This window comes from Tachysurus fulvidraco, chromosome 8 (assembly GCF_022655615.1).
Source record: "Tachysurus fulvidraco isolate hzauxx_2018 chromosome 8, HZAU_PFXX_2.0, whole genome shotgun sequence".
Lineage (NCBI taxonomy): Eukaryota > Metazoa > Chordata > Actinopteri > Siluriformes > Bagridae > Tachysurus > Tachysurus fulvidraco.
The window spans coordinates 22365516-22382213 of record NC_062525.1 but is presented as its reverse complement, the minus strand read 5'-3'; the positions used below and the strand labels follow the sequence as shown (position 1 = coordinate 22382213).

Genomic DNA, 16698 nt, shown 5'->3' with positions numbered 1-16698 from the left:
TTCTGTCAAAATTTGTTCCTATTTTGGGAGAAATTTAGGGCGGCACCATAAAAACGAGACCACGAGATGTCTGTAAACTACAGAAAATATTTGTAAGTGAAAATACTTGAACTGACTTACATAGTCAACAACCAGGAGGTTATAAGTTCCTTCCCAGGAGAGTCCTGAAAAAGACTTTTGAACTGAATCCTTGCCTCGCTTGGAAGGGAGCCGAGTGTCTGCCAAATTAATAAATGTAAATGCCACAAAGTGTAGCTCTTGCGTGAACATCCCAAAGCCGGTGTGGGTTTTCACAGGCTTTACGGACCCTCACAGAGATCAAATGAAAAACTGAGGGATGAACGACAAACAGAAAGAAGGCACAAAAAAGTGGAGAAAATCTTTTAGATATTGCTCCAGATTAATTCCTATGGTGGTGAAGGAGCTCCCTACTGCCAGGCTTTAGGAACTCAGTGGCAATGATTTCTGGGAATTAAAAGGGTGTGTTTCTAAGCAGAGTCATGCAGAGAAGCTGCGCAATACACTATACATATACAGTTTATAGGCTCCACAGGACCTTTTTTCTGTGATTCAGGAGCAGAAGTGTAGACGTTTGATCACTTAATACACCACTGGGTAGGAGTTTGGGGTTGATGGGATTGTGTACATCAGAATAAGAAAATCAAGGATTTGTGTTTGTAAAATCAAAGTCGTTTAACTGTAAAATACATTCCATGATCATCCTCAGATTTACTTTATTAATACAATTGTACATATTTAAATGTTCTGCTCATTATTCGTGTGTGTAAAGAAACATTTGGGCTATTTATTGGAACCATAGAGCTTTTTATTTTCAGAAATACAGAATACAGTAGATCCATGTGTTTGAGTTATAGAGGAAAACTCATTTCCAATTCATATCGCAGTCAAAGAGAATAACTATTAACTATTGTATTGTATATTGAACTCTAAAGTACAATAAAATATTAAAATAAATCACTCTTGTAGATTTCAGTGGTGTTCAGGAGTCAGTATGAGCTCTGTGACCAGTCTGCAGCTGCACTGCTACAGTAGGTACTGTGGCTTAATCTGGACTCTACAGGTTTTGCATGCTGGAAAAAATATTGTGTGTGAGTGTGTGTGTGTGTGTGTGTGTAAGGTTTTTGAGGTTTTCTCCTCTATCACACCCTCACCTGCAACAACCTACTGCAAGTCATAGACCACAAATTTGATCTCACTCTTTCTCTTTGAGAAACAGACACACACACACACACATACAGACACATACACACACACACACACACACACACAGAGACACACACACACATACATACAGACACACACACACACACAGACACACACACATACAGACACACACACACATACAGACACACACACACATACAGACACACACACACACACACACACACACACACACACACACACACACACACATACAGACACACACACACACACACACACATACAGACACACACACACACACATACAGACACACACACACATACAGACACACACACACATACAGACACACACACACACATACAGACACACACACACACATACAGACACACACACACACATACAGACACACACACACACATACAGACACACACACACACATACAGACACACACACACACATACAGACACACACACACATACACAGACACACACACACATACAGACACACACACACACACACAGACACACACTTCTCGCACACGTATTTCCAGTAAAACACAGCAGCTTGCCAATAACTCAACATATCCTTAGTTGCTATTCAGCATTTTTTTTTCATGGCTTTAAAACAGCATCTTCTGGATGGCTGTAATCTGAACTTTTTGCAATAACATTTTTGCAAGAGAGCAAAATTCTCTCACTAACTTTAATATTTTACCTCTCAAAGCCTTCGGCCATAAATAACCCTGAGTAATCCTATTTACTCAGACTGTCTCTGACTCTTCATTTGCGTTCTCCACTTGGCAGAATGAGGGCAGCGGGAGATGTGGCTGGTTATTCCTAATGATGATCAGCACATTGTGAGGTCAAAGCCCAGGACCGGCAGGGTGCTGGTGTAGAGCCTGTGAGCATCAACACATCAGCTCTGTGCTGGAATATTTCACTAATGAATAATGACTCCGTGGTATCGTTCAGACGGTTGTGAGAGAATCCTGCAGCTTTAAACTTACATTAATCATTTGATCATTTCAGATTTCCGCACAAAAGTGTTACATCATTACTAACACACATTCTGGCTAATCATCACCACCCTAATTAGCACAGTGTGTTTATTTAAAATATCTGTCACGGATTTGCTTTGTTACTCCAATCAGATGCATACACACAAAAAAGGTAACAAAAGGATGGACTCACTCGCTCCACAGCGTAGACCACATGGCACACTGCGTTTCCTCAGGACCTTCAGGAAAAAGAACAGTAAATGTCCATTGATTCAGAAATCGAAAAATAAGGCAGAGCTTTTCACTGCGTTATAGCAGCAGCACATTATAAACACAATCGCTCCTACGCAGAAGGGCTTTTAATTAGCAGTAACATCAGATACACTCACACATCGTGGATAAAAAAATACCCTGTAAAACCTGCACTATTTGAGGGGAAGAAATAACCCAAATGTATATTAAAATGAATTCCATTCTGTATTATTTATATAGCGCTTTTAGCAATGGCCGTTGTCACAAAAGCGGCAATACGGAAATGAACAGGAAAAAAACGGCCTGAGACGATACAAGGAAGAAACCTTGTGATAAACCAGACTGAAAAGGAACCTGTCATCATTTAAGTCTCACTTGACAAGATGATTCGAAAATAATTTCCTTCTCTAACTCTGTACTCTATGGACAATAATATACAGAAACCAAAGACAAAGTTTGCTGATGAAAAGTGACATGTTTTAGGCAAAAACAGATTATCCTGGATGCGTAAATGTTCACACCCTGTTATAGTGATTACTGAAAAGTATTTAACACTTCACTCTCTGCCCAACAGCAGTGTTTGTGTACACGTCATGTTCTGGTCTTGTGGATCAATCTGGAGAATAAAGCTCAATTAAACTAGAAAATGTCTTCGCTTGTGCCGTACGTAAGGACCCATGATGTTTATTTTAAATCCTAGGACTGATAACTGGATTTAGTGCGAGCATCAGTTCACTTGTGTTAAACCTACAGTTCTTGAGTTTCATTTATACTGTAAATGAATGTTTACTGTATTATACTGTAAATTAATGTGTATGTGTAAATGAGCCGTCCCTCCAAAACGGACAAAAACCCAAAATGAGAAAGCACCAGAAAGGCTTCTGATACCCCTTTTCCACCAAAAAGACCAGGGTGCTGGTTCAGAGATAGTGCTGGTTCAAAGAACCAGTTTGCCTTTTCATCAGCTATAGAGCCGTCACAGAGATACGTCACTGTATACGTGTCACGTTACACATCAATGTTAGCGTAGCAGCGGCAAACACAACAACAATGGTGGATGTTGCTTTACTCTTAATGCTCATGGCTTTGTGAACCTACATTGGAATCCAACGAGTATGTGCAGCTCCATGTAATCTGTATAAACGGAGGATGTATTTGAGAAAGTACATAATCAATATAATACAATATCATTAACACAGAAAAAAGTTAGCCTTAGCATGTAGCTACCTACTATCATGTGTGCTGATAATTGATCATATTGCGGTAAAGTAAAAGTGTATTAAACATTAGTATACTTAAGGTACATTATCAAATGTGTTAAAAGTAACCCCGCCCACAGACGCTAACAGTAGCCCCGCCCACAGCCCCTGACGCAAGTGGGTCTTAAGTTTAAACCAGGGGTCGGCAACCTTAAACACTCAAAGAGCCATTTGGACCCGGTTCCAAGGTAGGAAGACAACACTGCATACATCGTTTTTTACCTTTATGGAAAGTATAGAAAAAAACTGTAGTGTGTTGCATTTATGAAATCAATGAACTGCTACCGCGTAAACGAAATTTTATTTCTGCAGGCAAACAAAAATAATTTGAACAGATTGAACTAAACTTAACAAAAAGGACGCCGTGTTGAAGGTTACTTTCAAATAAAATGTCCACTGTCTAACTGAGTCCTCTTCGTATTAATGACATCAACATTTTAACTTGCCGGCTGCAGCAAACCAAAAATGTGTCTGCTTCTGTGTGTCGGATTATATTATAATACGAGTTATTACGCATATTTTGAGCGACAAACAAATTAAACACAGTTTATTTTAATGTTACATCATAATCATAATCATCATAATCTTAGAATTACATTTTTTTTTTAAAAACTAACTAACTAAAAATACATTTTAATTAAATATTTATTTTCCAAATCTACAGGGAACCGCAGCAGAGGGACGAAAGAGCCACTTGCAGCTCCGGAGCCGTGGGTTGTCGACCCCTGGTCTAGACCAGCAACGTTTTGTTGTTACTTAAGAGCCACTTTTCCTGGTTCAGAGCCGGTGCTTTGGCTGTCGAAAAAGAAAGAACTGGTTCTAAATTAGGCTCAGAACCAGCACTACACCAGTAATAAAGAGGCTGCAGGAATATCTGGAAGGTTCTGGAATATCTCATGATCTTCACTTGTCTAAGCTATGAAGCATGGTGGCTAGACAGAAGCCCGTTCTCATATTTAAACAAAACCCTAGCCCATCTAATACACCCAAACAAGACAGCTTTCACCCGAAATAAACCAGAGCCATGGTGCAGCATGGTGGCATCAGCACGGGGCTGCTTCTCTTCAGCTAGACCCGTGACTATCAGAGGACATCATGGATATAATACACAAGCTCCCCATCCAGCGTGTATTCCTGCAGCTCCGCTACTAGCATAAGTTACTGTTACTGAAGGTGAATATATTAAATTTATTCCCCAACTATAAATAATGTACCTTTTTTATTTTTTTAAATGGAGTCATATTTCAAATATAAACCTCAAGTCATCCACATCACATTTTTTCTATCCACTGCATACTTGATGCGATGTAAAAATGGATTCTGACACAGCAGATTTTCCATCTAGCTGCGTCTAATCTTTCACGCCGACCTGAATCCTAGTGATGCTCAAAAATAGAAAGAATAGAAAGAGGAAATTCTCATTTATCTTTTGTTTCTTTTGTGCTTCTGTGATGGCAGAAGCATAAAGGACAGTTTCCTTTTTCGTCAGTTAACGATTCATTTACAGGAAAAAAGACAGATCCGTTATCTCTCTGCACTTCTTTACAAGTGCTCCAAAGTAAATATGGCTCTCGCTCAGGTCACCGCTTTCTCTGGACTCCGACTTCCCCTCCATGCTGAATGCTGAACTGGTGTCACCTCCCTGTAAAATGTAACACTTCCCTTGTGTGCTCCTCAAAGTGACTTTTCCCACTTAACTCATTCCTCCTAAGCCCTAACAATCTGCCTGGAGCCAAAAGGACATTAAAATTATTTCTCCAAACTGAAGCACAATGTGTTTGGCTCAGTTCTCCATTTCTCATATTCACATCACCGTACTATGAGATGTCCTTCATGACGTTTTGTCCTTAGAGTAAGAAGATAAAATAAAAGCATCCAGCATAAATAAAGCTCGTAAACCAAACACAAAAGAGTTGTCTTTAGTCCCCTTCATATTCCCCGTTTAACCACTTATTCTCCCAACTGTTGCGCGCGCACACACACACACACACACACACACACACACACAAAGTGTTGTTTATATTGCTAATAATTGAGATATGTTACTGGGACTGAACTTACAAGAGTAAAATGTACCTAAACTGTACTGCTGTAAACCAGAACACGTAGTAAATCATGTAGGATACGGAGTGAACATACTAAACTACACGGGATAATCAAAGCCAAAAGCTACCTGGAAGAAATTGTCAATGCTGACACACAGGATTGAATTTGTCATCCCGCGCTGCCCCGCCTTGCAATCAAGGTCTCGCTGAGCAACTAATTGAATAATTTGCACTGGCTGCTCTCAATTTCCACTGATTCACCCAGAAGGCAGACGCACGAACCATTAGACCGTTAACCCTCCAGCAATCAAAGAGAACACAGTGTTCAGCTTTTGGATTTGGACAACTACCAGCACTAGCATCCTTCTCGTGGTTTCCTGTCTGATCAACTTAACTGTAGACAGATAACACGACCACTGTGAGGAAAAGTGTCCTCCTGATTGACAAAAAAGTCACATGACCTAATCCTGTTAGATTTGGACTACAATCGCATGGATCCCAAAACTTTAAGCAGTCATCTGTGCGTCACACAATGCAAAGCTTTCGTTAATGTCCTCGGATCCTGAGCCATCAGAGAAAGGCGTGAGACGGTCCGTTCCCCCATACCACCTACTCGGAACCGCTGTTTATCTCAGTATTCATTCACCATCACTGATTGAGCTGCATGGTTTGCATTAACAGTCAGACAGAGGAGGCGCTAAATCAAACAAGAACCATGTTTTCCTCAAACACAATTATCAACATGGTTCTCGGATCCAGCAAGCTAGTGCTCTGACCAGTTTACTCACAAGAAACTATCCAGCTTTGCCAAAAACAGGGAATTAACAGACATGCAGAGCTTCTTTTGGACTTGTGGAGCTCCAGGAGATTGAGGTTCGAGGGGTAACGTGAGGAGAGCTAAGCATGTATTAGTGTCTGCCATGGTGGGAGACTCAGTGGGTAAAGGAAGGTCCAGCACTACCGTCCCACTGTGGATCATTTCCTTTCCAGCAATTGATCCTGACTCATAAACTCTTAGGTCTTCAGGGACAAGAGCAGGAAAAGAAGCTCGAGTAGATCTGGATTCCATTCTGGCCAGCTTCAGTATTCATTACGGAGTCTTGGCTACATGAGAGCAGAATTAGCTACAGCGCTTTTGCACTGTTCAGTCCTGCACTTCTATACATCACTCCTTTTATTTGGCTGATACTCTGCTCCGGTTATAAAGCTATAAGTAATTATACATTATAAAAAACGTCTGAGCGGAACTGACTCGTGCCAACTAAAACTATCTGAAAAGATCTCCTGTCCTGATATGACCTTCAATAACGTTCAGCGACCGGAGAATCGATGCGCCCTGACGTGTCTAGCTCCAACTGCCAAACCATAAACACTGCTACATTATTTCTGTCAGACTAACCTGAAACATAAACAGCAATTTATCTTCTCCGTGATGGGCTGAGAGCATTCTTTTGTCCTGAAAAATCCCCCAGCACTTTCACTCCTGTCTGACACCCTGCCATTCGGGGGCGTGATGAATAAACACAACATGGTGGACAAACAGAAAGTGGTAGCATCACACCGCTAGGTGTGGCTCAGAACGCCTGTCGACTGTCGTCGGTGCTTCTGGTGAAAGAGTGAAGTGATGAGTGCGACGCTGCTTGCAGGGCTGAGGAACACCTCACAAAGTCGGTGCCACTCAGTGGAGATGATGTGCAGTCAATGTTAGGGGATTTCCAGCTCCGCTCTGCACAGGTGTCTTAATATCCACCTTTGTGCATTGTTCTGGGAGTCGTTACTAGGGGTGGCCGGTTCACAAAACCCACAGTTCGGCTCGTATCACGGTTTTCGGGTCAAGGTTTTCGGTTCTGTACGGTTCTTAATGTTATTTTTTCTTTTAATCTTCAACACTCCAGAAATTTCCCTAAGCATTTGATATACAGTTTATTAGCTTAATTATCCACAATTTAGGATACAGTATTAACATTTTTGTAATGTAATCATGCACTAACTGAATTTGACTTGACTTTAAGCACATTATTGGGACCATCTCTGAGTAAAAGTTAGGTGAGATTTTGATACAACAAGAGAGAAGACATTGATGATGACATGCTTTTCTTTTATTTGGCAAAAAAAGGAGAATGTGTGTTTTTATCTCTACAGGAACTTGTGCCTTTTTAGCACACAAAGACTGAAATTAACTTGCATTTATCAAACTGCTAAACTTCAGTGTAGCTCTTACAAAGAAAAGAAAAGAAAAAGAGAGGAACTCTTACAACCTCTGTCTTTTAAACAAGTCAAAATATTTTAAACATAAATATATAATATAATGTAAATAACATAATATAATGAGGCTATAACAATAGCAAAGGCCATAATCATAAAGTCAAGCAGAAGTTTAACATCTTAACACAAAAACAGTATAAACGATGCTTCTATTCCCTGAGAGTGAGGATACATTTCTTTCACTTGAAATTAAAGTGCCGTATTTGGAAACTAGAGATTAACGTGCCACTGTATATATTTAAATATTAAAAACAAAAATGCTGGCTATCAAAATTGCTATAAAATGTTGTTTCCTAACCGACTCTCTCCTGTTTGTGCTTATCGACACATTGGCATGATGTCTTCTCAAATGAACTGTCATAATAGAAGTGTTGCCATTAGCATATTGAAAGCATTTTGCACAATGCATGCACACAGTCGCAGTACAGTTTCATTTCTGGTGTCATCGTAAGTAACATGAAATCCAAAACGTTCCCACACACCGGATTTGAACGACGCAGGCGCATCCGCCAACTCCGGGCAGCCATCATTATCTCCTCCACTTGCCATTTCTGCAGAACTCTTTACTCAACTTTTACTGTCTATATGTATGTTCGCGCGAAACTGTCTGAGGCGAAACTGAGCACGGGGCTACATTGCGCATGCGTCGAACCGTGCGACGCACACACAAACCAAACCGAGACAAGCGAACCGAACGGTTCGGGTGTTTTTTCATGTACTGTGCCACCCCTAGTCGTTACAGTAATAAAGCGCAAAACTGAACACCGACATTTTCTTCCCAACTGGTATTTTTGCAGGAAAGACTTTTGAACTGTATGAAAAGGCAAGCAGCACGAGGTTCATGAGAAAAGTTCAGCATGATCGTGTGTTTATTTGTGTCCGTGTGCATGTTTGTTTGCATGTTCTGTCCCACTGGGTCGCCAAACGCAACCCCGGCAGAAAAGGAGGAATGTGATTCGTCTAAAATGCAAGTGATTTGTACAATATTACGGTACAAACAACCCCAGAGTACAGGTGTGTATACACACACACACACACACAGAAAAGTAGGATATTAGTATACAACAGATCTTTGTAGTATTCCTTCAGATCATAAAAGATGCTCAGTAAATCACCTCAGTAATTCCCATTTGAAATTAAGCTCCCTTAAATCCTTGCACTTCTGAATTTTTGTTTCAGAATCGTACTCTTCGTTTTTTCGCACAATGTAAAATGTTCACTGAAGTGTGTAGCTGCTATCGTGTTTGGTTCAGCAGTTTAAATGTTAGCAGTCATGCTAACGCTCTTACGCACACACACACTTTTTTTGTTTGCATCTCACTGGGATCTGACATTTCAACAACTTTTTTTCTTTGCAATTCATTCAACATTTTCTTCATAAGGAATTTTTTACTACTTAAAAGTGGTCCGACAGCTCATCAGGTGGGTGTTAAATTTTGAACACAGACATCGATAACGCCCCACACATCAGATAAAGAAATAAACAGACCTTAGCTTACTTGTGCATGAACCTATAATCCAGTAACTAGAGGAAATGGAAATCAGTTGTTTTCTATGTGGTTTATTGAACTGAAATGTAAACAATCATGAAATAAAGGCTCTGATATCCGGCCTGCCTCGTACCCTCTGAGTGACTGCTATTATTTAGAGCCTGTATTATATACTTAATGTTGTTGATAGTTCCGGCATATGGATTAGAAAATGCTTGAATTATGGGTGTTTGAGAGCAGGGTACTGTACGAGTCCCCCAGGGAAGGGCAGTTGTCATGGGTACTGGTGTGTCAAAACAGCACTTCGATCTGTTCTCTCTCTCCATCACCATTACAATTAGACTTAAAGTCTCCCTGTCTGGTGCCAAAGCTTTCCATTTTATTCCCTTGGAGAAAGGCTGAACTGTGCTGTGCTGTGCTGTGTGTGTGTGTGTGTGTGTGTGTGTGTGTGTGTGTGTGTGTGTGTGTGTGTGTGTGTGTGTGTGTTTGTTTTAATGAACTCTTAGAAATGGAAAGAAAATTTCTATGTGGTTCTTTTTATTGTTTGTTTTTCTTGCCCTTACAGTCCCCTGCTCCCAACACTCCACCCAACTCAAACTGTTCTGCTGCTCTCACATTACATAATGATGATGATGATGATGATGATCCATCCCAATTAGGAGGTGTTGCTTCCCCAAATGGTAAATAACACAGGGAGGGTTCTTATTTTCCTCTCTGCGCTTGGTTTCTGTTTAAGTTTTTCTTTTAATCAGAGTTGCATCTTTTCTAGTTTACTTGCGAGGGTTTAAGGATACAGAGGCATTTCACATCACCAACAAATAAATTGCTACTGGCTGCATTTGGCAAGTGAAAACAAGCTGTTTTTTGAGTATTCACAGATTGAGCGGGTTTTCAGAGCAAGTTAATTGTCACCGTAATGAACTTATTTGATTGTAATCGTGTTGAAAGTAAAATGTTACAGAGCACATTACTGTAAGTGACATTACGTTCTCAATTACAAACCTGCAGGAGCATCCGGTTCTCCTACAGAAATAACAACCCAGCTGCCCGAGGACCACACGCTCCACAGTGGGGACACGAGGCCAAAGAACCAGGTCTCTGCAGTGCTCTTACACCATCCATCCTACACACCAGTCCTCGGTGGATTTGATTTGCCCTGCAGACACGAGGCATCAGCGCTTTATTCAAAATGAGGCACGAGGCTGGGGCTTGGAGGTGAATGTAAGGTTTCATCACGCTCTGTTACCACTGGAAATGGAACACAAGGGCAAAAGAATCAAAATAAAGAGGAAGTTAGTTTCACCTTTACCACCAGATAACTAACTAACACTGGGTGGGTTCTGAAGAGTCAATCAGTGTGTGGATCGTGTGAACGTACTGCAGTCCTGGTGTTGAACTGCTTGAACAAAAACAAAAGAAGTGAAACAGTGAGAAAAAGCTGCAGCTGATGAAGATTGCATGGTTTCAGGTATAGAGGTGAAGAGCAGTGAGAGTTAATGTGAGAGTTATGAGAGTGATGATTAAGGTCTGATCGGCTGTGACAGCTGAGCTAGTGTTAGTTAGACGAGCAAAAGGTCCACACAAGAGCTTTGTAAGCATGACATTAAACTGCAGCATGAACATGGAAGAATATCTGAAGGTTCAGTTAGACATCAGAATACATGTGAACTTCCTCACACACACGCACACACACACACACACACACACACACTACGGCATGTTTATTCTAGTAAAGGTCTGATTGATTCCTGGTTGTATTTTTTTTGTTTGAAGTTCTTTGCTGTGTTTTGCCGATACGTGAAGTTGTAGCTCGGGTTAAAGCTCAGGTAGCCGTGCTCCAAGTCCCCAGTTCACCATGATATGGATGGACTTAATGACTTTGCATGACTTGTCATTTGAGCCACTGTTTCCATGACGCAGCTTAATCCGGAGTGATGAGAGAAAGCAGCTGTGGTGATTAGCTCTGGCTGTTTATGGTGCAGTTGGACTGGGTTCGAGGAAACAAATGGAAAGTACACAATAGAAAGAAACAGAATGTTTACTTAATGTTAATACAACACACCAGTCCACATAATAATAATAATAATTATTATTATTATTATTATTATTATTATTATTATTATTATTAAATAGATTCAGACTTAGGATATTCATAACACTTAGAGAAAGTGTCTTAATTGAATATTTATTGTACATTTGTGTTTCATGACAGAAGTTATACAATTTATGTATTTTTTCAGTTAACATTTTTAGCTGTTTACATTCTACTATGTAAAATATTTTAATCAATACAACAGTTTTTGTTATTATTATTATTATTATTATTATTATCATTATTCTGCTTCAGCCTTGGTGGTCTTAAGCTGACATGAACAGCCATAGCTGACTCGCGCTCTTGTCTGAATTTTAATCCTATTAAAGCTGGAGCAGCCATTACAGAGATTTAATACCAACCTTCTCTTTTCATGACTGCTGAGGAATGAAGAGGGTAATGAGAAAAAAAAAAAAAAAGAACGAAATCCCCGGCTGCATGTGGATGTCTGATATTCAGGGAACTGAAACGAATACAAGAAAGAACACAATGCAGCTATAAACCCTCAAATCAGCAACAACACAATCTATTAAAATATGTACAAGTTAAAGGGAAAGTGAACAGCACACACACACACACACACACACACACACACACACACACACACACACACACACAAATCTGCCTTAATCCACAGAGAGAAGTTGTCTCTCTTTACAGAGCAGTAACGTGCATCAGACCTGAGAGTCGTTACACTCGCTGGAGTTTAAAACATTAATCCTGTGTGTGCAGCTTCACTAATTCAAGTGGGTTTCCACAAAAATGTAATAAAAATGGAAAAAAAAATCTAATAAATAAAAGTGATATTAATCTGATGTAATGGTGTAATGGAGTGATATAACTGATATAATTTAGTGATACAATGGAGTAATACAATAGAGTGATGCAATCGAGCGATACAATAAAGTGATACAATCGAGCGATACAATAGAGCGATACAATAAAGTGATACAATCAAGCGATACAATAGAGCAATACAATAGAGCGATGCAATCGAGCGATACAATAAAGTGATACAATAAAGTGATACAATCAAGCGATACAATAGAGCGATGCAATCGAGCGATACAATAAAGTGATACAATCGAGCGATACAATAGAGCGATGCAATCGAGCGATACAATAACGTGATACAATCGAGCGATACAATCGAGCAATACAATAAAGTGATACAATTGAGCGATGCAATAAAGTAATACAATCGAGCGATACAATAGAGCGATGCAATAAAGTAATACAATCGAGCGATACAATCCAGCGATACAATTGAGCGATGCAATCGAGCGATACAATAGAGCGATGCAATAAAGTAATACAATCGAGCGATACAATCCAGCGATACAATAACGTGATACAATCGAGCGATGCAATCCAGTGATACAATAAAGTGATACAATCGAGCGATGCAATCGAGCGATACAATAAAGTGATACAATAAAGTGATACAATGGGCACCAGAAGAAGCAGAAGTTAACATTACAATCGTGTGTGTTGTCTTCATGTCTGTTTCTCAGATTATTTAATGAACACATAATGAAGAGTAAATGTTGAGCTCAGGCTAAAGAACAGTCATCAGATGTGCCACAGTGATGTGCACTCTATAAGTGTGTGTTTATTGCGGTTGGCCGCCTAGTGGTTATTAAGTTGTTCTAGTGAGTCTCTTAACCATCAAATGCTCAGTTGTATAAATATGTGGCTCTGGATAAAGGCATCAGCCAAATGCTGTAAATGTATCTGTGTCTTCATGGATCTGTTGTCGTCTCCTGCCACAACACTACACTAATATATTAGAATTACACAGTTAGGCTTTGCTCTCCATCACCCTGAAAAGTGTACAATGTTCAGATTCTGACGCCAGCAACTCTGTGAGACGTCTTCGGTAGTATCGTAGCACTCCGAGAGCTCCAACATGGCACTAACCGTTCCTACAAGTACAACCGTCCCTTTGAATCGTCCTCATTAACATTTCTGCTGAGAGGACATTTCACTAGAGAATTCCAAACCAAGAGGAAGATCAGTGTCTGTTGACATGTTTCACCAGTGAGTATCACAGACACAATCCCATTCCCCGAAGTTAGAAAGAAAAATTGTTCTCTTCTTCTTATGCAGGGTTTTGTTTTATTGCACTATTAATCTTGTATATTAAAGAATTTAAATATGAATAGACTCAAATCTAAGTGCACGTGTCAAATACGCTTTTGGTAACTTGTCGCTGTAGTTAATACAATGTTTATTTGGAGCTTTTTGACGTAAACAATCTGAACCGCACAAGCTGACTGCACTGTGGCGTTCCAGCAGCACACGTTTAAGGCTCTGGGACTGGGTTTTTCGAGCCGTGTAGGTTCGACTGCTCTGTTTCTCAAAAGGTTTAGGATCTGCTTTTAGTGCAGAGAAACATCTTAATATTGACGTGCCTGTTTTTAAAAAGGTGTTTCTCCCAAAGCAGCCATTTAGAAGCTATTATTAGCCTCAAGATTTATCTGTGAACACGGCCACCGATTTATAACCCCATTTCAGTATTTGACATGAAACAGTAACATTAAATTGAAACGCTGCTGGAAAACATTTCAGACAGAACCGAATGCATGTGGACAGAATTATTTACTACTGCCACTCCATTTATATTTAATATAAGCTAAACTATATAATAATAATAATAATAATAATAATAATAATAATAATAATAATAATAATAATAATAATAACAACAACAACAACAACTACACAGAGAGAGAAAAGGAAAAGAAAAGGGCTCCTGTTCTCTGCTCTAGCACTTATTTTTATATAAGGAACACTCCTGCCACCTAGTGGACAGAACAGATCAGGGGTTTCTACACACACAGAATCGGGCAGCTCATCAATTCAGTTTGACTTGCGTAGAGCTTTAAACAGTAACCATTGTCTCAAAGCAGCTTTACAGAAACAGAACAATTCAAAATAAAAAGGTTTGAAAATTCCATTTATATTTATCCCTATTGAGAAAGCCAGGGGTGACGGAGGTGAGGAAAAATTCCCTGTAGAAACCTTAACAGGAACCAAACCTCAAAGGGAACCTCATCTGAGTGACACTGGAGTATGTGATTCTAATTAATATTCCTTTCTACAGCTCTATATAGTCAAAGTGAGCTTTTGAGCATCTTTAAAATGTGTCCACACTGAAAAGAACAAAAACAAGTAGCACGCTTTAAGTACACAGGTGATTGAACTGAAAAAGAAGTGTGGAAGCTTTGCACGAGGGCAGAAGAGGGCGAAGGTACCAGGTGCTGATGCTGCCCACTCAAATGCCTATTAAATTATCCCACATTGTGTGACTTAAGGATTTAAATATTTTCTTCGGATTCTGCTAAAGCTCCTGTAGCGGTATCACTTGTGTCTTTGACATCATTTATCACCGACTGGGAAACGACTCAAACTACTAAATTGGCAATAAGTTAGTAACACTATGGGTTAGAGTACACAGGGCATAGTGTACCTGCGTAGTGTGTAGTTTGTCATTTGGGACGCAGCTACAGTAGTTCCTCACTACTGTCACCTCAAGATAACCAAGATCATTTTTCATGCTAAATTCTGGCTAAAACAATGGATGTGATGAGCAACTCATTCACACGTTGTGGCCACGTCCTCAGGTAATTAACCTGCTGCAACAAAACAATTCCATATTGTCTAGAATTTAATGAGCATTACAGCACAGCTCTGTTGAACACTTTATTCAGACCGGACAGAATGCGCTGGTAAATCTGTTTATATTTCTGTCACAGGTCTATATTAACATAATTATTCGAATACATCGTCGTTTCTATAGCAACAACTAACATAGGGACAGCATGCAACATGTTCTGCGATTAATAATAAACAATTTATATGTTTAATATTATAAGTTAAGTTTAATAGTTGCTGTGTTTAATAGAACTGCTCAATCAAGGGACATGAGAGAAGCACTGGGTTTTTAAAAACGCCTTCACGCTGATGGTAGTGTGATAGAGGCAGGCAGCATCCTGCACGGGAGCTCGTGGGAACCAGAGAGGTGAGATGTAGGCGAGATGGAGCTGAGATTTAGGTGAGAGGATTTCTCAACTTTATGGTAGTGGAAAAGCTAATATCCAGCTAAATGAGCCATGCGAACATTTCCAGTCACACCAAACTGAAGCCAGAGGAAGAAACACACAACGCCATGGAGGTGATTAAAACTGGCACTGAAGTATTCAGAAGTGCATCAGGAATGAAAAAAAAACTTCATTAAACTTCAACTTACACTATGCTGCCTTATGTTAGATCTTTCTCCTTTCTCTTGCTACTACTACTAATCAGCCACGATACGAGACATACGAGCAGATCTCGGCTCCACGAGATGATACTGACACAACTAATATATAAACATTTGAATGTGCAAAGCCAATACTGTCATGTAAGAAAAGTAGATAAGGATTGATGCCATTTTACCATAAAGAATAAAATGAATAAAACATGTTATATTCTAGCACAGTGGAGCTCTTTTCTTCACATATCCCTGATTTTAAACGTTAGGGAAAGAGCACAGGGTCAGCCATAGTACAGAGCAGAGAGGGTGAGGGGCCTCACTCAAGGGCCCCACAGTGGCAGCGTTTGGGCTTTAAACTCTTACACTTGTTAATCTCTATAATCTTTCTAAAATCCTAAATGTATTTCATTGGAAGAAACATTAAAAGGCGGTTTGATGAAAGATTTGATGTATGTGCTTATACACCATATACAACACTACACACGTATATACAGCAGTTTACAGGAAGTAGCTGCAGGTGGCTGTGATCGGTCCACACGATGAATTCTAGTGTAAAAATGGTGAGCAGTTCTGATTATCTTAACTATTACGCAAGCATTCTTCGAGACAGTGTCACACACCTCTCTGGTGCTGCTGCCCAGTGTGTATGTAGAGCTCATAATGAATATTTAGCACAAATCTAGTGATATAGTGATATACTGCAAATCTAGCACAGGGGTTGCGAGCCGGTGATTTCTGTGCCAGCCCCAAGCCTGGATAAATAGAGAGGGTTGCGTCAGGAAGGGCATCCGGGGTAAAACGTGCCAAACTTAAACAGGTAAATCATCAGTGTGAATTCCACACAGGATCAGTCGAGGC

The 16698-nt window shown here is 39.9% G+C and overlaps 1 long non-coding RNA gene across 6 annotated transcripts in view; it reads right to left on the bottom strand.

Annotated features, from left to right (window-relative positions):
• Positions 1-16698, bottom strand: part of LOC125145384 — a 79488-nt gene that overhangs the window by 55477 nt on the left and 7313 nt on the right. For 2 of the 6 annotated variants that reach the window (XR_007143767.1, XR_007143764.1), the window contains exons 2-5: positions 11945-12045; positions 10794-11477; positions 10493-10646; positions 2373-2418 (exon numbers count right to left, since the gene is read on the bottom strand). This is a non-coding gene — a long non-coding RNA (uncharacterized LOC125145384). Of the gene's footprint in view, positions 1-2372; positions 2419-10492; positions 10739-10793; positions 11478-11944; positions 12046-16698 lie in introns of all 6 variants that reach the window. The other 4 variants (XR_007143768.1, XR_007143763.1, XR_007143766.1 and 1 more) reach the window with 3 other exon arrangements.